Source organism: Gymnogyps californianus, chromosome 2 (genome assembly GCF_018139145.2).
Source record: "Gymnogyps californianus isolate 813 chromosome 2, ASM1813914v2, whole genome shotgun sequence".
Taxonomy (NCBI): domain Eukaryota; kingdom Metazoa; phylum Chordata; class Aves; order Accipitriformes; family Cathartidae; genus Gymnogyps; species Gymnogyps californianus.
The window spans coordinates 126,590,231-126,613,568 of record NC_059472.1 but is presented as its reverse complement, the minus strand read 5'-3'; the positions used below and the strand labels follow the sequence as shown (position 1 = coordinate 126,613,568).

General features: G+C 39.2%; 1 long non-coding RNA gene across 1 annotated transcript; it reads right to left on the bottom strand.

Moving 5' to 3' along the window:
• Positions 1–12,100: 12,100 nt before the first annotated feature.
• On the bottom strand, positions 12,101–13,764 carry LOC127013872 (uncharacterized). Its single transcript, XR_007766127.1, has 3 exons — positions 13,699–13,764; positions 12,445–12,624; positions 12,101–12,295 (listed from the first exon to the last, which is right to left on the bottom strand). It is a non-coding gene; the product is annotated as an uncharacterized LOC127013872 (long non-coding RNA).
• Between the last annotated feature and the right edge of the window lie 9,574 nt (positions 13,765–23,338).

Sequence of the window (23,338 nt, the reverse complement as noted above, 5' to 3'; positions counted from 1 at the left end):
TCTTGCCTTTAATATTCCAACTATTAATTACAAAATTCATCTTCTTTTCAGTTTTATTTAATTACAGAACTGGAGTTAACTAACTTTTGAGTAGAACTAAGTCTGTCAAATTCAGCCATCACCACTATATAAGCACTCACAAATTGTATGGAAACCTAGCAAAAATGCCCTTGGCCGTCACACAAACAGGCACGAAAAGTAGATGAATCAATTATTTCATGTTCTGCCTTGTAAGTAAGGGGTAGAGCTACAAATTTTTACACCTGCTTTCATATTTGTGTGTATGACGATCCAGTGAATAGCAAGATAGTCCTGTCTCATTCAATTGCAGAAAGCTGTTTTATATGTTGATTCTCAAAAGTTATTGTTGCTACAATAATGCATTTGAGTTTTTGTTTTGCATTTGTTAATCTGAATTAAGCCCTTAGACTGTGTCTTGCACCCGGAAGGGGACGGGTTCATGTTGTCACATCCACCTGCAGCAACATAAAAAGTTCTTTTCACAATGCATAGGAAGAAAAATGGATCAGCTCTCACTCTTCTTGGCTGCATTGTCTCTGCAACACTAACTGAAATAAACAGCAGTTGACTTATTGCTGTCCCTTATGACTTGAAAGTACACAGGAAAAGAGTTCATTTGAAAGTGCCATTTAAACAGCCATTTCTTGAAGGAGACCCATGTTCAAGGAGGCAGTGTTTTCAGCTGATGAAGTCCAACTTGTTCAAGACATTTTCAATTACCTTCTTAGGCATAAAGATCTAGTTGGTGTTGAAGTGACACCTTTATTGGTTTTAGTTAGCTTCAAAGAGACTAAATCAGAAAACACAGGGCAAAGAGAACAGTTTTGCTTTTTGTGGGTTTGCCCACACACACTCTATTTCTTATGACATAACCTTAGGCCTTAGTTCAGGAAACTAGTTGTGGACAAGTGGAATGTCAGAACCATGCTTGATTGTCATTGAAATAGACAGAACTCAAGGCACAGATGAAATTAGACATTTAATAGCTGCTGCTTCCTATAGGGCCAGTCAAGTGGGCAAGCAGGGCTGTTTGGTAAGGAGTACCAAGTGCAGTGATTCAGATGATCTGGTTAATTTGGAAGACTGTGAAACAGTGATCCCTTTCCTCTTTCCCTTGCTCATCCAAGGACTCTATTGACACCTGATTAGAAAAGTTATAGTGTATTTTTAGGCAAAGAATTCAGTATTATCTGATCTTATGTACTCATACCAAATCTCCTCCTGCAGAATTTCCCTTTTATCCCAAAGAAAGGTATAGAATCAATTGCATTTAGTAATGAAACAGAATTTGAAAATATTTCGCCAATTTCCATCAAGCCACTGAAGTAAAAGTAGTTGCTCATATTTTTGTTTTGTAACACTTCCAGATTTACCATGTGTCTATTCCCCTTCAAGAGGAAGAAAACCATCTCTTTCAGAGTTCTTCACTTAAATCACAAAGAATAGTAAGCAGAATAGTAAAAGCCTGTCAGACATGGTGCTTGACTGAATGTCTTGAACAATATTGTTCAATTTCCTCATGATTCATCTCGGGAACTTGAAGAATGTCTTCCACATCCAAGCTGGTGTCCTCTGCCTACTACAATACAGAGTCTTTCTTTGTGTCTTTTCATTTTTGTTGAAACTGAGGTTTTCCTATGAAAAGTTGTGGTTTTGAGACTTTTATAAATCCTGAATAAAAGGGTTTTTCAGCGGAAAAATTTGCAACTTTACTCAAAATAGCATTTCCTCCAATTAATCATAATTTCTTTTTCCTTAACTTCTGCAATAAAATTTATGAAGTAATACGTTTGTTGACTATAGCAGAAAATCCCAGTTTATGAATCTACAAAGTGCAGGGAATAAAAATTAACAGTACTTGTTTACAGAAATAATAAGTCTTAACCCATATAGAATGAAATAATATTTTCCCATTTATTTGAATAATCTGAAGCTACATACACAGCAATGCCAATTATCCAGTTGTTACAGTTTTGAAATGGTGTATGAAATTACTGCATTTTCACTTTTGTAAACGTCTCCTTAAAAGAGTTTCAGAATGTGGTATGGCTGATTTATCTGCTGAATAATGGGTGTAGCAAAGTTCTTTCCAGTTATAAGCAATATCTGATAGATTGGAAAATATTTAACCAGTCTATATACTGCAAAATGCATTTATGATTATGCAATCATGATGTTTTGATACAGTATAGGTGTTCTTGTATTGTTGCATAACAACCACAATTCTATTGTGTTTATCTACCTGCTCAAAACCTGTACTGGCCACTTCTGTTAAGTAGGAATTCACTGTGGAAATATGAGCCAGAAGACCGCTAGATAAATCTTTCAAAAGAGAAAGGAGTTAAATTCACTCTATCCATGAATATCTTACACTCTTTTCCTGAAACTCTTTGGAAAAATTCTAGTACTATATTTAAAAACAACATCTAAAATTTCAAATGAATCAACTTAGTTTTGTTGGAGATAAAGGGCATAAAAGTAGTTACAGGTGAAGTGGTTATTTCCAGTAATTGAATCTGAAGACTTCAGTGTACTCCTCCAAAAGCACACTGTAATATTTAGTCAGCAGTTCAAAATGGAGTGCCCCTGATTTGCATGAGAAACCTCTGGAAAAAATACCACAGGGACTTATATTACACAACAAGGCTTTTAAAAAGGCAAAGTTTGGCTCATGAATTTAACTAGTCCATATTAAGGAAATAGATGCAAAAGAGACATTTTCAGCATGGAAATTTATGTTGGATATATTCAGTGAGTGCACATATTCTGTCCTGCTCCTGCATATAGGACATAAATAATTATTCACCATTGCTTTAGGTATCAAAGAGAAACACTGAACACACAAACCAGTCCCTCAGGAGTTTTCAGCATTCACAAGCTTCTTATTTATATACAGATACAAGGCACCTGCAGCTGTATTTCTTTAGAATAAAAAATGACCTTCAGTGACCAATAAGGCTAATCAAAGAAAAGTTTTTCCCAAAGGGCATAGCACTACCCACATTTTCCTTCAGAGGCAGTCAGGATGGATTTAGGTAATAAGAATGTGTTCAGCCTTCCTCAGACTTTTCTCTGTTAATTACAGTGCTTTGTGTACACTGCATCTGTGCTTGACTACAATAGGATGCAAATGAAAAGAAATTACAAGACTATTTTTAAAAGGTAAACAAAACTGTTTAATAGTACAGCACTCACTAAATTGAATATAGCACTAGGCCCACCTGATAATACAAAGTCTTGGAAAATAGCAGTGATGGGAGCTAAACAGGCAACCTGTTAGATTAAAGTAAGACGGGGTGCTTTTTTGAAGGCAGAATACATGTTTTGCTGACCTTTCTGCATTAAACATAGGAAATTGTTCTAAAATCTGCCTTGCTTGGATGTAATCATGTAGACGCCCTTTGCCATGGACTGCATGCCACAATAAATAGGGACAATCAATAGTACCTTATGCCTGTAGTAGTCCACGGAACTCAATAATAAATTTTCTATCCACCTGCCTGATTAGAACATAAGTCATTGTCCTTTTCTCACATTTGGATCTGTGAGTTGTAGAATGCTAATATTTATCATTACAGTATCAAGACCTGTGTTGGGCCTATCCAACTTGTGTGGACAATAAAATACTACATTTTATTCATAAACTTGGGTCATATAACCTCTGCTTCTCAAAAATATCTCAAAGAAAACATTTCTGTAGTGCTTGGGGTTTGTATTTACTGTGATGGATATTAAAAGCTGCTTGATATTAGGTTAGTCCTGGTGAGATAGATTGTTCAGGAGATGCAATCAGAGATATAGGATTAATACACCTATCCAAGGTACTTATATAACTCCTGTTCTCAAAGTACTGAACACCACATGCTCTTGTTTAGCTTCGTAAGATCTCTGAAAAGTAGAGACATACTTTTCGTCTCTATTTTCATAAAACTCAGATGCAGGTAAGCTAAATGCAGGTGATCCATGAAGTCTCTAACAAAGCAGAGACTGGAACACGAGGTTCCATAAACTTACCTCTTTGCTGGACTCTCCTTTTTCTCATTTCTGTAACTGTGAAGTTTATCTATCTAATGAATATCATTCTATGCTACATATTTCTCCATCTGCTATAAGAGCTGGCAGAGAGAGAAGAAACTTAGGAGATTCTGGAAATCTGAAGATAAAGGACAATAAGAAACTTAAGCAACAGAGCTGCCAGGAACAAGAGAGGAGGCAGAAGTAACTCAGTTCATAGAGTGTGGTTTCTTGTATTTCTTTAGCCCATTTCATACTGTGCATCTTGGTCAAAAGGGGTAAACACAAGAGCACTCCAAACTGACGTCAAACAGCATAGGGATATTTTATGAAACAGGAAAAACAGTAGAAGCAAAAAGCCTCTTTTCCACTGAAATGAATTGAAAATGTGCAGTATGTCAGACTATTCACTCTCCTTGTCTAGATTGCTCAATATTTTTTCTCTCTTTCTTTTGTCTCATTTCACAAAAGAAATCAAACAAAGAAGTTGGCTTAGCTTTCCTTATTGCACCATTTTCTGTTCTTCTGTTAAGAATTGCTGCCCTTCTACTCCCAAAGCCCCCCTGATGGATAGTTCAAGAAAAGGTCCAGAAGCAGACTAAACAGTTTGAGTTGCTTTGATGATTGATGGCACAGGAGCCAGAAAGCTCCAAAACAACTTACTGCTAACAAAAATACAGAAAGGTTTTACTGGCTTCATTAATACAGATTGTCCTTGTTTTGAGCCCACCTGAAGCCCGTGAACAGAAATCCAGCCTCTCAGGGCAGGCTGTTAGAAAGAAGACAGTCCTGGGAACTCTCTGAGTCTATTCCCTCCCATACACAGTTCAAACGCACTGTCAGTCTTTATGAATTTAGATCTTACACAGCCGAGGTTGTGGATCTTATGGCTATGACAATGCTGCTACTACAGATATCTGCCTCCAAGAAAGATCCTCTGCCCCAGACCCCAGGGGCAGCGACTTGACTTGAGGTCCCCTCCAGCTGGAACTGTCCACAGTGACCTTCCATATCATTTGCCCACATCTTTTCCGAGCCTCATGTAGGACCTAACAGCCCTTATACATCGTTATTAGCATTTTATAGGGTTTTTTAGTTCAAAATGCCTGTAATAATCCTATTAATCATTATACCTACTCAGCTTTAAATTAGTTTGTCAGTTATTGCAGGGAATTGATATAAATTAATATAACTGAGAAGCCTTGGCTATTTAGTGTCAAACATCATGGCTTCAATGGTTTTATGGTAATTTCAATTTACTGTGGATTGAGCCTCTTTCAGCTGCTGCCACCGCACATCTCCAGCCTAAGCACAAGGAGAGAAATGCTTCCCTGGGAGGTCTTCTTAAAGGGGCCTTATCTGTCCAGCTCTTCCAAAAATCTCTTCTGTGCTGCTGTGTAAGAAGCTCTGATGGACCATTACATTGCAGTTAGAATCTAGTATCTCACTTATCCCAAACGTATGGCTCCAGTGGGTAAGAGCTGTCTTGCTATGGTAAAAGAAGAGGAAGGCAAAATTCAGGTTGGGTGGCACCCAGCCTCCTTGGATTGAGCACTGAGAAAACCAAAACATTACATACTAGCATTTCTAGGACGATTACCCTCTTCATCCTCCCCCATGCAGCCAGCACAGATACAGAGAGTTCATCAGCGTGGCTTCTTGATGCCCTGTATGCAATAAATTCATCCCTCACCACTTCTTTTAACTAGAGAAGAACTACTAAACTAGAAAGTCTGTCACTTCATTATTACTTACTGTAGAATGCCACTAACTGACTAGGGCAGACATAGTTTTATAAAACAAAGTCCAATACAACTAATTGTTTAGTTGAGTTTTGTTTGTTCTGTTTGTGAGGAGGACTGGGCACAGTTCTGCACTGAGCTCTGGCAGTGCACTTTACTCTTTAGCTAAAGAACTTTCGGGTCTTTAATAGTGTCCTGCTGTGCTTTTTTTGGGTGTTTTGCTCCTGGTGTCATGGACTGCATCATGCATTTCATGAGAAAATAAAATAGAAGCAAAAAAACCACAAGGGCCTATGAGAGCGCTGTACACGCAACCAGAGGCTAGTCTTCCTTTCTCACCAATTTGTATTAATTATCAATTTCAAATACATAATCTGGAATCCACATACCACTGAAAATAACAGAAACCAAAAAGGCAATTTGACTGTCTGCCCCTTTGGAATTTAATTTCTTTGGTAAAACATATATTTTTACTTGAATTTAAAACAATTTCATTTTCTTTATTTAGATTATTAAAGGCTTCTGGCAATAACAGTGCTTTTAAAGTTTTAGACCTGTGACATCCTTATTTTGTTTCTAATTAGGCCTCAATTATAAGGCATGACCCCCTGGCCATGTTTAAGTCCCTTTCCCAAATGCATAACTTTGGATTTACAGTCACCTTTACTAATAGGTAATTAGTTTAAGATCAATATTTTAGTCAGAGGAAAGACACTGAAAATAACTGAATTCTATAATTCCCATGCAACCAGTGTAGCTATTTTGGGCGGAATTGGCCGCTTTGGAATACCCACTGTGGCTGTATTGCACTAGTCAAAGATGTCCTTTGACATTCATTTGTTCTAAATATTTCTTTGTGCCTGTTCTGGGATTTTCTAATAGACACGTTCTCCCTCCCCACTTACGATAAGGGACAAAAATTGGACTGCAGTTCCCAAGGCATTTAACAGTACCAATACAGTCTACAATGAGACTATGGACTATCAGTGTGCAGGAACTGTTACAAAGCCTTTCCTGTACTATAAAACTCGTAACGTGCCAAAGCAGCTGATACTGACAGACCCTTTCCACAGTCCTAACTCCACCTGGAAAAGTATCTCAGGGGAATGCATTGCAGCCTAAATAGGCCCATGTAAAGGTAGATGACATGCTCTGGAGAGAGTCAGGTTACTGTATGTAGGTGCTTAGCTGAACTCCCAGAGGGAAGCTAGGCCCATAACTTAGTCATCTCCGATGCTATTCATTCCCTTCTCCTTCTCTTTTTGCTCTCTGCAGTCTTTATACCTCAGACTGTCAGCAGTGAAAGACTGGATTTCCGCCCCCCCCCCCCCAGAATCCATAGTTAATAGGCTAGGTGTAGCATCATGAGATGCAGGATTTTGCCCATGCAGGTGACATTAAGTCATCACTATAGCCACCTCCGACCTTAGGACTTCAAAGTGCAAGGTGGACTGATGACCTCTTTGCACTGTGCACACCGTACATTGCACAAACACTTAGTGCACAGGAGATTTAGAGTCCAAGTAAACACAAGGCCAGAAGGTAGGAAAAGAAAAAGAGGCAAGATCAGAGCCTTGTTAGAGCTAGGAACAGAGTTTGGAGTGCCCAGCTCCTAAGCCATTAAACACTGCTGTCACTCTCATTTTAGCCCAGTATTAAAAATAATTAATAATGCTTTAGATTTTTTTTTTTTCCTAAGCTGCTAATTTTCACTGGTACCCTCTAACTCCTTGAAAAGAAACCTCACAACAGCAGGCCTGAAGGGAAAATGTATTTTTGCAAAATTGTCTTTCCAAAGAAGTGATACAAGGAATGAACCACCAAAATCAGATCCTGTGAGCAATGGGAGGAGCAGGCAAAAGGAATGTCTGCAGAGTAATGATGTGGGCAGCCTCACTCCATTACTCTCAGTGCAATTGATTCTGATGTATCCATTATATCACCCCCACTAAAAAACAGTGAGGTGGTTTCCTTTTCATCCTCTCCCATAATGACTAAGAATATAAACTTCATTTCAACATGGATGTGCTTCCTGAACCAAATATGTGGTATTCAGCTCGTCAGCGACTGTGACATGATCTTGCACACCAAATTACAGTATCATTTCAAAAGGCTGTCTTTTCTGTTCTTTCTTGTTGTACATGCAAAACCCAAAATAATTTGTAAAAAACATTATGTTAATTTGTGGGACTTACCAGAAAAGGACAGAAAATTTTAGTAGGCATAAATTGACACCACTGTGGTTATCAGAAACCTTTGTATTTTACTAGAATTTTAAACATGTGCTTTAGCTTCCACTGAAGTCAAATGCAAAACTAAGAATCAAACTGGCCCGGAGTGAAGTTTCATGTTGTCTTGGCCATTGGCTGAAAATTAGGATAGCTATTACAGTAGTTATGCAGCTGGAAGTATTTAAAGAAAACAGCAGGAAACACAAAAGATTATCCAGAAGAGGCAATTCCAGATTAACCCTTCTAATGCATTAAAACTCACTATACTGCCCTTGTTCTGACTTGGAAGAAGGTCAGACTTAAAAAAAAAAAAAAAATTTTTTAAAAAACGTGTTTTTCATTAGTAGAATGTGTTTTGTGCAACTGCCATGTCACAGAGAACTAGATAGCAAGGGTGAACAGTAACAATAGCCACATGAAAATCTCTGTATCTTTTCTTTTACCCTCTGTCTATTTTGAAAATTATATGCTGCCTTAAGCCGTGTTCCTCACACAAATACTTGCTGAGAACATGGTACAACCTACTGCAGACATAAAGTATTGAAAAAGTAATAACACGGAAATTACTTCAACACAGGGTCTATGCACTAGTCCCACTTGAGCACTGAAAATAGGGTTTTAATTGTAACATAAGTGTTTCTGCTCTGCAGAGAGAGAAATTTCACCCAAAGAGAGCCGCAGGTCTGCACAATTAACATCAAAATGAGCCAAGCAAAAGGAAACATTTATATTAGGCTATGCTTCACTTTTTCTGTGTTTTTCAGTAGACTTGTGAGACACTGCTTGAGAAACACTGATAACTGGTTCCTAGAGCAACTCTCTGTTGTATAAAGAACACTTATTTTTGCAAGGCCTGGCAAATGGTTTTAATTTGAGTGAACTTGCCACCGGACTTTACAGTGTCCTTTGCTTTATCACATATAACTTTTTTTCTAATATTTTTAGTTGTAAAGTAGAATAATTACACAAGCCCCCTTTAGCACTGCTTTCCTGAGTGGTACTAAGTGTAAGACTTTCTTATGGTCTCCTTTCCATATTGTACCATCTTTATATTTCTACTAAACCAAAAAGGGGGTTTCATGAGTGAACTCTGTCCCGCTACACAGAGATTTATTCCAGTCATTTCAAGGTTAGTGAGACTGAATGGATGCCGAGATTTCTGCCTCACCCTTGAGTGTATCACAAGGAAAATAACATTTTGCAATTTTTTTTTTCAACATCTGGACTACAAGGCCCAAGGTCTTTTTTTCAAATTGTCTATTAACATTTCACAAGGCAGCAATATATATTTATTTTTATAGTCTCGAGTTCCCTGCTGGAACAATTTCCTCTGACACAATTTCAACACTTCCTCATTGAATTTTTACTGCTGTAGTGAACAGTGCCAAAGGCTTTACCCAATGTAACCTCATAAGCATCTTCCCACTCATAGTTCCACAGTACTGAGATTAAGAGTAGGTTTTTCAAAGCACTTAAATGACTTAGAAGTTTACATACATATTCTAAAAAAGAGGTGGGCATATAATAAATTCCATGAAAGCCAGCAGTATGTCTAACTTGCTCTCACGATAGTGAGGCAGCTTTCCATCAGCCAGCTCAAGGGTTAATAGCTATCTAGCTACAGTGATATGGAGTGCAGGTTTTGCAAAGAAGCCTAGAAAAGTTTTGGGCCGTGAGGGCTGTCCCTTTACTGCTGCTAAAAATTATAGCCAGTCTGCTACGAGCATCACACCTTGGAACTGAGGTGCCGCCTTCTACTGATAATAACCTGCACTGTGCTCTCCACATTCCTACTTTATGTTATTCAAAAGACAATGTGAAAATCCATTTTAACCTTACCACAGCGCATGGATAATTTTGTTTTTCATTCTACAGCCTTGGTCTCCTTTCTCTACAAAGTCCTTCAGCCTCTCTCAGCCTCTCTTCCTTGCAGTTTCCTTGCTCTCAGTCTTACTTCTAACTCTCTCCCTCACAGCATACTCCCCTTACCTCCTCAGATTTGTTCTCTTTTCTCATCTTAATGATGATCCCTTTCTCATCTCTCCTTAATACACAGCTTGCCAACATATAAATATTAAATATTTTTGCCAAGAGTAATTCCAGTAATGAACAGGGCAGTGGAAAGGGTGGTTCATTTATAGAATATGCAGGCCAGCAGGAAACTCTGTGATATTTTATTTTGTTTTCTTCTAAAGGAGGACAAAAACCCAAAGCTATAATTAAAAAACAGCAAGTGGCTTAGACACACAACAGCATTACCATGCTGGAAGAGGCTTGAAACTAAAATGTTTTGTCTTGCTGTCTGTCCCTGGTAGGCAAGGACGTGTACACAGTCAGTCACTATGACACAACGGATCTGATGAAGTCACAGTAACTCAGATTGTTGGAGCCATCCATCTCCAGGTCTCCTCTGCATCTTTCCTATCCCCTACATATACTCCTACAGAGGTGTGCCCGACCACATCTTTCTGTCCTTAGAGGGATGGGAAAGGCATGTCAAACATATGCCTTAATCCAAAATCCCATGACTTCTCAACCAAAACCTGGCAAAAAATAATAAAGTAACATATGTTGAGTATAGTAGACCTTCAAAGCCCTAGTTCATGCACATTGTGCAAGAGTCCCTAGAAAAAGGAGAGGATCACCTGTGCCCTTGGGTATTTTCAGAAGAGACTGAGGAAGGGAGAAAGAAGCACAGACCAGTGAAGTGCCCAAAGCCAAGCTGTACGTTTGTGGCACAGTCAGATGTACATCCCAGCTCTCCAGTATCCTGGCTTGGGACTTGGTACAGACAGAATTCATATGAAGGAGACACTGATAATTAATAGGTCTGTATCTCAGCACAGAGGCCAGCATCATTTCCTAGGTAGGAAAACAGGTCAGGGAAAGAGAGAATTCATCCTCCTTCTCGAGCAGACACAGCTTAGCACCTGCTTTGGTAGTACATTAGAATATTCACGAACACCATGCTCATATACTTTGTCAGACAGGTAATTTGGCATCCCTCGGACTCCTCGCATTACCTCACCTCTCTCCAGCAGGTTGATCTCCAGCAATGTCACACTGCAACACTGGTGTTTTGTAAGAGGCACTGATTATGCAGAATACCTTCCATTTCACCAACAGTTCACTTCGTCACTCCAGACTGCCGCCTTCTTGCCACCAGCCTCTGTGCTTTCTCTCCATTGAAAACTATTGCCTCAGGCAGAGAAAATCTAAACCATCAACATATTTTTTTTTTAACTGCCAAAAAAAAAAAAAAATCATGTCTGTTCCTAACAGTCCTTAGTACCTGCCTGTGCTGCAGCTCAAATGCCTGCCTGCTTCAGGCACATTTCTCCTGTCACAGTCTCTCTCCAGCCCCAGGATCTTTCATTTATCTGATTCCAACCACGTACAGCCAGGGATATTGTTCCTTGTAGGAACAGTCGCCCTCTTTGAGATAGGCACACAAAGCAGCAACAGCAGTCTGCTGTGAAGAAACTTGGAGTCAAATGAGGATTTAACAACAGAGATAAATGGAGACAGAATAAAATCCTCAGTCACAAGGTAGACTAACTCTGGGCAGGCAGCACCTCCAGCCAGAAGCAGAGTATCTGAGGATCTGTTTGTTGTTGGGTTTGGTGGTTTGGGGGTTTTTTTGGTTTGTTTTTTTCCTTGGTGTTTTTTTTTTTTTTTTTTTTTTTTTTTTTTTACAGTTTGGCACTGCTTTACATAGCTCATCATGCCAACAAAGTATTTGATTTGAATTTCATCAGGCACTGCAGGCTGACACAATTAAATCTAATTAGCAAATCCCTCTGCTCCTGAGCACCCCATCCAGAAAGATTTTACCTTCTAGTCTTGAGTTCCTATAGTTAATTTCAGCCATTACAGCTTTGATAATACCCTAGAAATATTTACAGAAATTGGATTTTCACTGTTTCAAGCACATTTTCAAGAAGCACCCACCCAACACTTCATGCAGATTTTGTGAGACCTACATTAGCCATGGACCGTGATGTCAACCAAATAGTTCTGTCAAAAACTGCCAGACCCAAGTTCTGCCAAAAAAAAATGCAAATTCTGTTCTCCCCAGGCACTGTGGGCTTCCCAGAGGACTGGTTGCAACTGCTAAGGATGTGTAGGGCTTCACAGAGCAAACATCAAACCTTAGACTTCCTCAGGAAGTAATACGGCTGCCAGTGTACCCAGTAGGGCTGGGTCGTGCTGTGAGGGGCCGGGAAATGGCTCTGCGGATCCTGGCTCTGATGTTTTCTTCCCTATGGTGAGCTTAAATACCACTGCCTGAAAATGACAAAAGCGCAAGTCACAATGGTTGCAGAGTCAATAGCTGGAAGCAAGGGAAGTTACAAGAGAGAGATTTATATTAAATATTTATACAAATATCTTTGTGTGAGATTATAAATGTTCATATGTATTTATTTAAAACCCACCAATGATTCAAATTAGCCTTTCCTTTGTAGACAACAGCAACAAACACAAGGTAGCAAATCAAGTATCCACCATTTCTTCTTATTGTGTCTTCTTCACAAAAAATAATCTTGTTGTAGCTGTGTAATTTTCATCAGCCATAGCCAGATCTGAGGTAAGTAACTCAACTTCACTGCTTAGGTCTGATAAAAGGAGAAGACATAATTATAGCAGATCAATGGCATAATATATTCAATGCTGTTACTAGTACAAGCACATATACTTAATAATCAGTTGACTTAGCAGTTTTTTTAATTAAATATTAAAATTAATTTTATGGCTCTGGAATACGAGAACAAAAAGCACCATACAAATCAGATCAAGATCACATCTTTGTAAGTGGTACTGGGCAAAGGAAACTGTTACAAATTCAATAAAAATCAGAATTAAAAAGGTAGAAACACATTTCCCCTTAATCATCAAAGTGAATAAACTCCTGACTTGGCTGTATTTAAATATGTTTAATTCAGTTCTTTAAGTCACAAAGACTTTTAAAATTGTATTTATATAGCACTGACCATGAACTCAGGCCTATACAGAACACAGAAGTCAATTCCTGCACTAAATATATTTTAGCATATAAAGTCTTTACTTCTGTAACTGGTTGCACATGCCATGAGTTTATTTTCAGAACTGAATCCTAGTTAGGATACTGAGTGGTAACACAAACTTTAATTTGACCAGGAGAGTCATGGTAGTCTTTTATCAATATATTTGTTTGATGTGTAGAAAGCTCAAAATAATTTTCAAGAAAGGGTCAGAGGAAAAATAAAAGAATATTTTATAGAAACTATACCCACAAGAAATTCATACTTTTTCCTAATATTTTTACATAAATGAAAGATCAGCATAATCCTTTTTCTCATTCTTGTTATAGCTTTTGTCCTAAGACTGCAACACTGAGTTGTAATACCTGTAATAGCATGCATATTGCTGTTTTATACACCGGAAAGTTTTAACCTTGAAGTATTATGATACATCACTGTCTAGCAATAAGTTATTGTTCTCTTCCTGCATGATGCTGAACTTGTAAAACAAGAAAAATTAAAAGCCAACAAACCTAAACTGACATTTACTCTTGCTTTTCTCCAGAGAAGTAATTTTCAACATTTTTTTTGTTAGTGGACACTTAAAAAGATTCTAGGAGGGGGCAGAATTTACATAGTGAATATAAAATTACTATAATTCTGAAAATTGTTTTGTTGTTCTTAATTTACCTTTCACAGCACACTCAGAACCAGCCTGTGGACACTTAAGGCTATGTGAGCTGCAGACTGAAGACCACTGTTGAACATAGAGCACTAGGAATTAAAATAATTTCATGTCATCACCGTAGCCAGATTAAGAAGAAAAAAATCTACATAAATAAGTCTTCAAATCCACAAGTATCAAGGGAAATAATAAAGGCTTTTTTTCAGTTAATAAAGTGTTCATTCCTACTCACAAATGATATTCCATCAAGTCCAGCTGCCCCTTTGCCTCAGGAACTAAATCCAGTTCAGTAATACCTGTGTCAGGAAAGACTTCCTAATTCCTCAGTAACATTTCTGGTCAAAAAAAAGAAATACGGGGACCTCCCCCAACTTGTGTTATGTCAAGGGGTCAAGCCTGACCTCTACACTTGCCTTGAACCTGTGCCTCCATTATTCAAGGCCAGGACTGTGATTCCTGAGGTTTTCCAGCTGGAAGAACCTTCCCATGGGGCACAAATTCCCACATCTGGGTGCACATCTGTGTCCTAAACAGGCACTGGAATGGGATCTGGTCACATGTGGACACCCACGTACCAGCTCTTTGGCAGAGCACGACTAGGGGACATGTTGCAGGGAATTCCCACCTTGTGGTTCACTCATAACCTTCACTTTCAGATTCTTTGAAGAGTTCTGTTTCCTCTAATAGACAATGTTTGAAATGTTGCAAAGGCCTTAGGCATAGGGAAAACATTGACTATCTCATAATGCATTTTACGATGCAGTTTACCTGCAAAATTTTTTATTCCTTTTTTTTGTTGTTGTTGTTTCTTCCTGGCACAACAGTTTTAGTAGATCTTTTCCCCTTCTTCATAACCTAGTAAAATAAGTCTTGCTATTGTGACACCAGAAGAGAGAAAACAAGCCCAGGGACTGAAACTCATTACTATAAATTATAATATACTTCCTTCCCTTGAGGTCTCAATTAAAAGCAGTAAAAGGTATTAAGGGAAAAAAAAAAAGACCGAAAAAATATCAGAGGAAGTATTTAAAGCTGAACTTTCTCTTTGGTCTTGCTATCCTATTCCCAGGTTTGTCACAGATTTCAAAGAAATCCTGCCAGCTAATATTGCCAAAGAAAATTTTATAAACATTTATATTTATCTAATTCCCTCCTTATGCTTACCTCCTCCAACACAGTTGGAATAGTATGTTCCTTTGTTCATAATTAATTTCTTCTTGTTTTACAAAAATACAATGGAGCAGATAGATAAAATATTTACAAATCCAAATAACACCCATTATACACAGGGGCTTCAACCTCACAGGCTTTGTTCACTGGCCAACCACACTGAAATTAGGAGGGCAAATTGACAGAAGTTATAAAGATTTCTTGCCTGGAGCTTACTGGGAAGTACTGGAGCCCTGGCTGTGTTCTAGAGCAAGTTCTACAAAGATGAACTCTTCTCGTGAGACAATGAATTGGCAAGTTCTCAGGAGATCTTCTTTACATATTTTTTTTCCTCATCAAGTCTACCCTTAATTTTTCTCTTGCCCTGGTTTCTTTTTTTTTTTTTTCTAGCTGGTGCCAACAACTTCACCTTCCTACTCATTCCTTCAGGCCTATAGCATGGACATCACCTTCAAGACGGATTTTTTCCTAGGTTCTCACATCCAGAAGGATATCTTTCTGCCAAACATCCCCAAGATACTGGGTCTTTTTGTCTCTCCATATTTAAGCTCTTATCTCATAGCTGAAACATCTGCTTCCTGTCAACCTTACTCTGCCCATACTTGCTCAAAATGGTGCCTGAAACATCAGTTTCCTGCTCTTATAGGCCTTGAAACTGGTCCTCTGCCATTCTGGTTGAGTACTCTGACCATTAGGGGATATTTTTAATTGGAAGAATCTCACTAACTATACCAATTCTGTAGGATCCAGGAGATCCAAAGTCTAAATGCATGTCCTGCATATGTTTTGACTGAAAGGCAAGAGATAAATTTGGATGTATACAAACTGTGACTGGATTATGTCACTCTCCCTTTGCATTTCTCCACATACCTCTCTTCCATTCCACCAAAACTCATGCCTATTGTGTCCCACTCACCATGAAATATCAACCTCTATTCCCACTCCTCCATAGACCCACCCTTTCTGCTTACCAAATTTCCACAGTAGCAGCTTCATGCTACTCCCAGGCTTCCCCTTACCTGCAGGAGGAACTATCTGTATGTACTTCTGAAAATTTCTCCTTTCAGTGTTTAAAAATGCCCTCCCCCCCCTCCTTACAACATTTACACAAATATTGATGACTGTTAAATCTAGCAGTTAGTGGCCTGAGCCACTGCCTATCACAACAAGCAAATACTGATTCTTTTGTTCTTTTTACTATCTATATACTACAGCTATCTCTAGCTGATCTTTAGACTGTAAGTTCACTGTGAACAAAGCAGTGACTTTGTTTTATTTGATGTTTAAGAAGAATTTACTACAGAAGGTTTGTTTCTGTGGCTTGGGGCTAAACTTGCTAAAGTCTGTTAGCTTTTAAAAATATCTATTTATTTATGCCAGGCTTTAAAGATGATGTCTGAAGACAGAATATTATCGAAAAAGAGGTATTTTTTGTCACTGATGATGGTTAGAACTAAGGAATGACAGTAAAATCTGTCTTTAAATGGTGTGAAACCTATTCTACAATATCTGGTCTGCGAGACAGGGCCACCATGAAGCATATGGCGAGTATTCAGACAGAAGCCAGGCCCAAACCTAACTTGATCTGAGGTGGTAATAGTTTTTTTTGTCCTTGCAGATTCTGAGTTCTGATCATGTGAACGATCTCTTTTCGTGTCTAAAATTGGCTGAAGGTATGAATGGGGGGGTCATTTTGGACTCAAGCCTATGTTATTTCTCATCCATTCAAGGGGAACATTGCCTGCCTGACATCTGCAGGAAAACAGGTTTTTTTTCTTCATTTGGTTTTACTTTTAATTTAGATTTATCAAAGCTTCCTTCCCATCTGGGGAGGAATCATTTTTTTTTTCTCAGTAGTTACTACTCACTGTTAAAAGATATCTGTAATAATCATGGTTTGCTTTTAGTAACAAGTTGATCATTCCCATCATACAGTGTTACTGTATTTCCGTGAAAATGCTAGAAATCCCAATATGTCATCTGAAATTCTAATTCCTAATAGGTTAAGGTATACAAACATATCAATCACATACCTAAATGCAATCTCTGCCTGTCAGATCTACTGTGAATAAATCTTAATCCTAAAGAAAGTCAGTGATCTCTGCAGATCACTGTATCTTTTGTAGTTTACTATGTTAATTCCGCTCCAAATAGCCTTTCAGTATTGTTGAGCAATAAGATAGATTATCTTTTTAAAAGAACAACATTAACAATAATATTTCCCAATTTCTAAATTTTCAGGTTCCATGAATTCCTTGCCTTGCCCCACATTGCATAGCCTTTACTGAAACTATTGACAGGAGCAAAGCTCTTCAAAAGACAGTATAAACTTGGCAAACTTTTATCAAAAAAGCTTTTTCAAACTGCTTGAAGGAGCAACATTAGAAGTAAGGAGAATTCATTAGTTGTGCCTCTAGTCAATGATCTAACTGAATACGAATATGATTGATCCACCTTATCAGCAAATTTGAAGATGTTATTTCCACTATCCCTGTCTAATAACAACATCAGGGTACATTGCAGATCTTCTCCCTGTGTTTCAGTTTTCCAAACATTGAAAAGTCTGCTGCTTTTACTTGTGAGAACATCTGTTTCATCATCCAACCATTATGCCAACACTACTTTTAATGTGGTTTTATTTTTTTTGTGCTCTGTGTGTGGGTCTAAATGTTTGCTGACATCACTGTTAGTGCTTCCCTCACTTCCATTTTCACCATCATCACTGAATGCAATTAAGAAAACCCACCAACAGCCAGTGTAATTTTTTGAAACAATTCTTTACAACTTTTGGGTTTATCTAAGTTTCCTTCCTAATTTACCCCCAGTTTCCGAGTTCCAGTGACTAATAACAGTTTGCTTTATTATGTGATTCTTTCTTGAGAAAGCTTTTAATGACAGTTTGTACTGAAATAATCTACTGGCTTTTCCCATTCATTCAGCTTTCCTTTGCAATGATTTGTGAGATGAGACATTAAAAAATATTGCTTCAGGGATACTACCTCTTTCATGCTTCTGCCGGTGAGCATCTGTGAGAATAAAGTCCACGTGAAAACAGCTCCCATACCACAAGCTGTCACATGTCCCTTGTAATTTGTCTCTGCTGCAGAATGCAGCACAACTTTTTCTGTTTCTTCCATAAACTGTGCCAGAGAATGTAAATTTTTTGTCCATCTTTTTGTATATATAAGTAAAATAATTTCTCCTACACTTCATCCTTAGCACACGCTCCCTTCAGCATTGCTGTTTTCTGCCTTTTCAGCATGGATCTAATTCTGGAGAGTCAGCTCCTTTCTTACATGGTGTGGTGGCCTGGAAAGTCTTTCCTCTCCTCCCACTCTTATGGCAACATGTAGAGAAAAGAAACTCTTGATATCGAAAGCTCATCATTTTGCTGCATTTTAGTTAGCACTCTGTAGACTGCTGAAGCTCCTTCTTGCAACACTATTGCTCCAGTTAGCTGCAGCTAGGAAGGAAATAACTGATGCTTGTAGTGCCCCTGCTGAGATTTCACAGAACTGAAGTTCCACGTGAGATGGGTAAAACTAACAGGTCTGCCTCCTAACAGTTTTCAATGACACTGCTCTCATCAGCTCAGCTCAACACGCAAAGATCAGAGCAGGAACTCAGGCTCATTTCCTATTATATAAATTCAAATATATAATTCAGACTCATTGCTATGAACATAACTTTTGTTATTCAGTGCATGTATACAATACACACACCAAAGTCAATATCCATTAAAAAAATTCCATAAGAATCCATTAGAAAATCCATGGATTAGACTATCAGTTATGTTTTGCTCTAGAGTGGTCCCCAAGGTCCTTCCTATGACACACTCAAAGGGATGGATGATTTTCCATTATCCCTCAACTCAGCTGACACATTTCACTACAATTCTTCATAATTCAATCTTCAGGGATTCTCAAACATTTGATCAGATGCACAATTTTTCGCTGGCTTTTCTTGAATTCTTCTCTTGAATGGAACCAACAGGAGCAGTGCTTGACATTTGTTATTAATGGAGTTCAGTGAAACGCAAAAGAGCAGGATAACTTCCACCACGTTATCAACTTAAGAAATCTATTTATCTGACAGGAGATACCAAATGCCTGCAAAAAACCCATGAAGTTTTGGAAAAGAATGAATTTCACAATGATTCAGGTGCATATCTGGAGATAGAAGTAAACCAGGCAATGTATGACGCATTATCATAAAGTTTAGGGTTCTTAAAATCTTTCTTTTCCAGTAAAAGACGTTCAGAGCTGTAGGATGCAGTTAGAGGAGTTTTGTTTTCTTGTTCAGGTTGCTGCTTTGCAATCGCTGACATTTCTTTTGCATAGGTTTCCTCCAAATTTTACGAACTCCCTGTCTGCCTTTTTAATACAATCTTACAGTCTCAGAGAAAATCTGGTTTCATTTGCAGTTTAGATGAACAAGAAATGGGGAAAAAAGGTACTGTATCATTCCTCATTATACTTGCTCTAAAAAGCCAGAAAATTCCCCTCTGGATACCTAAGACTTGGGAAGTGCCGTTCTTCCCAGTGGGGAAGCAGGAAACTTGGCAAGTCCCTGTACTGAGTTCTCCTCAGTTTCTGGCTCCAGTCTGTGCTCACTGCTTAGCTCCCCATCTTTTCTACAATTGCCCTAATAGAAAAAAAACTTACCAAAAGACTCAAAAAAACCCAGCCCCCCGCCCCCAAACCCACCACCAAGGTTAACTTCACAACATCTGGTATTATGCAAAAAAAACCACCATGGAAGATTATTTTTAGTATTTCTATGTGTAATTTCTCCTTATGAAACAGCAGGAAACACAAAAGCAACAAAACATTATGGGAACATCTATAGGGTCAGGTCTGTTATATCTTGGGCCAAACTTTTTTTTTTAATTTTTTGAAGTGAACAAAAAGATGCCTGATTTTCAGCTTCCCAAGTTAACCAGTAAGTAAGTAAATAGATGACAAACCATACTTTAGACAAAAATATAGAAAGGCCAGCAGCTCCTACTGAGATGCTAAAGAATGCTCAAAGAGCATAGTTTGGGGATGGGCAGCCTTGCTAGGACTTTTTACACAACTCTTGAAACCGTTGGCTTGTAGGCTAATTTTTTTTTAATTAAGACACCGTGACATGCCCTGGCTTAACACACTTTCGTGTCTTTAATGAGTTTTAGCCATGCTAGGGATTTTAATGCATATATAACATATGAAAGGCCTTCCTGTTATACAAAACTTATTTAAGCCACACCAGGAACTACTTGGAACATATAAGATAAGTAAATCCCTTTCTCCTCCCCTTGTTGTTTTATTTCCGTTACTTTCTAGGGTAGATCAGCTGTTAAGCTTTTTAGTTTTGGGGACAATCCCAAGGAAAGGATTACTGTGATATACGCATTATTGAGGAAGTAATTTGCGGAAAAGGGAGACGTTTATACACTCCTTGGGCAGCCCCTGTGTTATTCAGAGTCACTCAGAGCATCTGACAGAGATTTGCTTCAGTGTCTGGGTATTATCTGCCTTAAAGCACTGAATAAAATACAGACTGGTCCTAACTAATGCAAACCAGAGCCTCTTAAACATATAATTCTGTAACACTCAGAGTTAGACGCTGAGTCTAATTCCCCCCATGTACAGCATAGCAACACTCAGAAATGATAAGCAACAGTACTCAGGACCACATTTAGACCCTCATAGCATCCCTCTCTCAAACAACTGATTGTCACACTCTCTGTTCAGTAATCAGGATTCTTTTCAAACCCCATAAAAACAGTCTTTGTTGCTCACATACTGAAGACTTTCAACCTAAGCTGTAGCTTAAAGAGCTTTTTCCCTTTTTGAGCTGAGTACTTCCATGTGACTGATTTAAGCAGAATTCTTCTGTCCTCCCTCTTTAATGAAAGTATGTAAGCTGTTATACCTCATCGGTCATACAGATATTCATTTTTATCCCTGCTGTGGGAATGACACCTGCTCTTCTTCCAGCAGCAGTCTCTTTTTCCAAACCTGCTCACCAGGATACAGTACATCAGGGTGCAGTATACATGCTGTAGCGATAGTTTGAATTACATGTCAAAAGTCTCACGAGAGAATCATTTGTCAGGAAAACCCTCGTCAGGACAGTCTCAAAACTAAACCTGCACATTCACTTGCTGACTGTCAAGAGGACTACAAATGTCTACAACTCTAAGAAGTCTATTAGTGCACAGATAGATCCAATTGTGTTGACCAATGGCAGTACCTCATTCATCTCTGGATTTATACCACTTACCAAACCAAAAGGGGAAAAAAAAAAAAGCATTTGCAAAAGCTTTTCTATGTAATTATGGGACAGCTCAGCACATGTATCTAAATCTATCCCAGTCATGCCTGTCCCATTACAAGCTAGCCAAATCCTTGAAAAAAAGGATCTGTTCATTTCAGATACCCTATCATGTTTACTGACACTGAGTGACTTCATCTAACTGTATTGGATTTCATTGTGGTCACTACTGAAGTTTATACGGTGCTTTCCCATGGAAAGCCCAAAAACCAGATTAATAACGTACAGAAGTGCCTCAACTTAATAGGAATCATTGGTGCTTCATACCTCATTGCACAGAGCCCAACAGGACCCAAAAGGTGGCCCTGCAGGGATGCACCACTGAGCCACCCTCCTTGTTTGCACCCAGCTTGAGCACCCTGAGCCTGGGCCACCACAGCAGGGACTGGCAGATCTCGTGGTGTCCATATAACGACTGGTGCTCATACATAACTGGGTGGGTCTGGCCATTTAACACTTGGCAGGCCCTTTGAGAGCTCTGAACTCAGCTATTCCCAGTCTAACCTATCTATTATTTGCTATATAACTCTCCAGCCGTGTAATGTCCTGCATGTGCAATCAGACCTGCTAAGACTGCATTTCCTCCTGAAGCACTGATTGTGCTCAACAGCAGCAGAGGAGGCGTATTTTTCATGGAAAGCAAAAAGAAGGGAAAAGGGAAAGGAAAAAGAAAACCCAACAAATTACGCTTCTCAAGTTTGCAAAGAGCTGTAGGACAGAGGTCTTCCCTCATGTGAATAAAAATAGAGTGTGTGGGCAGGAACCTCCCATCTGCTTTTGCTGCAGTGGGGAGGTGAGGAGGACACCAGCCATCCCCCACACCCAGTGCTTCAGCTGCCTGGGCTTGGGGCCAGCATCCAAACTGCACAGCTGGAACCCTTAAAGGAAGCTGTCATGAGGAAAGCTAGAGGCAGCCCCAGCAAAGGATGACCCCCTACAACTTTCTTGGGGGCTGGCCACTTGTAAGCAAAGGTTCTCACTTTCAGTCCCTGCCTGAGCTATGGTGCAGCAGCATCTCAGCTGGGCTGCAACATGGCAGTCTAGACCCGGACCTTGACCCGTAGACCAACTTCCCAGCCTAGCCTCAGACCTGCCTTCTCACTGCAATGTGGGCTCTCAGCTGAGCCTGGTGGACACCGCCAGGCCTGCAGGATTGTGCCCCTGCCCTGCCGGCTATGTGATTGCGCTTGGCTCCCCACTCCCCTCCCCTGGCAGGGCAGTCTGCCGTGCTGCTCCTGGACAGCTGTCCTCAGCGCAGAAATGCAAAAGAGTGCAGGAGAAAAGAGAAGGGAAATTGCAGAAGCTTTATATATTACAACATATTTAAAACAAACAAAGTAAATAACAGCATCTAATAGGCTGAATGCTTTGCTGCTGGCCAAAAGTGAGACAACCTCTCTCTATTAGTCTGCTAATAAATGCTGCATACTGTTATTTATGGGGCCAGTGAGAACATATTTTATACACATATACTTTTGGTGATAAAAATCACCCATCAATATGCGTGCATAATTCTCGTGAACGTCATTGTAACCCCATATGTTCTCAGGTCTTAAAGGAGCCATGTGAATAAGCACTGGAAGCGCTTGGCTGGTCATAACCAATTATGACCGAGAAGGTCATAATTCGGCACACAGACCTAGGTCTATTAAAAAGCTATTAGATCATCTACATCCGCTATTCAGCTGTGCTGAAACCGGACTTGGGCAAAATTCATACATGTGCAGTCCAACGCATGTGCTGTGATCCCTAAACAGTCAGCATTCAGCTGTCCTTTTCCCGCAGAGGCATCTTGACCTGCTCTAGAGGCTCTCCAGATCTAGAGCTCAGTTTCTGGCTGTGCGCAGCCTCTCTCCAAGCAGCTTGCAGTTGCTCATCCCTCACAAGCTTAATCATGATCCAGAACCTGGTTGTTCTTCTGCTTAATACCCCCGCGGCTTGGTCCAGGAAACGTTTTCAGACGACACTTAATGCATGCTGTCATAATCAAACATAATCCCAGTAAAGACAGAGATAGCAAAAATCTGGTAAAACACACCTGGGCTGTGATTTCTTACCACTCAGCTCTTTTATAATAGCTTACCCTTCGAGCACTAGGCAGAAGAGGGAAGGCAGATCCGCAGGCTAATGAGGTGCAAACTTATCATTTAAATACTT